Below are 988 nucleotides of genomic sequence, written 5' to 3' on the forward strand. Positions count from 1 at the left end.
AGGTTTACTGTGATTACTTCTATAATATAGTAGTGGTACATAATAAATTTTTGGAAATTTAGCCGAGCATGATTCTGAAATGAAAACTGCTCGCCTATTTTAAACTTTTTTTTTATTCTCACTTAGGTCCATCTGCATCCTTTGCAATAAATCCAAGTCTATTAAATACCTCCCCACCAGCAGAAATCACATTTAAAAGCCTTAATTACACAATGACGAATGAAACTGCATGAAGAGAATGAATAGCATCCCGTAAATGAAGAAGTGAGGAATAATCTAATAATTATCTGTTTTAATGCGCAAGGGAATTTGATGAGCTGTGCTAATAATATAACATTTTATTCAATAAATGTCTTACCTTTTAAAAGTTCATCACAGCGGTCTTTTCTGCTGCATCTCTTCGGCGCTGATAGTATGAGCGCTAACTTCCGGGAACACGATCCGCCATTGCTGTAAAAAACTGGTCCATTGGAGTGAACGGAGATGTTGCAACTCTCTCATACGGCTCTGGGTTAGGTTAGGTCTTTATTGTTATTGCATATGTTTATACAACGAAATTCTGATAGAGCAATCTGATTAGCAGCATTAAAATAAAATGCAACAATTTTACACTTTGTATATATACATATGTATTCATATCCAATTACTATCACCTGTTTAAAGGTGCAGTAGGAGATCTTGGAAAATGCTAACTTTAGCCTGATAGCACTGAAAGCGTGTGCCCCACCCTACCTACAAATAGCCGTCCAAAGCCACGCCCCCTGAACGCATGAACGTGAACAGATCAGACGACCAGAGACAACATTACTACAAAACATCATGTGTTATTAACCGTTTTTTCATTTTGGGGTGGAGTAACCCTTTAACCTATAGTTGTGCTGGCGCCAATGAAGTCATGCAGTTAACGCACTTCTAATTCAGTTTTAATGTGCGCCTAGAACGGCTGCAGATGAGGCATTCAGTGCATGGCATGTAGCAAGTTTTTTTT

The sequence above is a fragment of the Sinocyclocheilus grahami genome, unplaced genomic scaffold, assembly GCF_001515645.1.
Source record: "Sinocyclocheilus grahami isolate Dianchi unplaced genomic scaffold, SAMN03320097.WGS_v1.1 scaffold1843.1, whole genome shotgun sequence".
Classification (NCBI taxonomy): domain Eukaryota; kingdom Metazoa; phylum Chordata; class Actinopteri; order Cypriniformes; family Cyprinidae; genus Sinocyclocheilus; species Sinocyclocheilus grahami.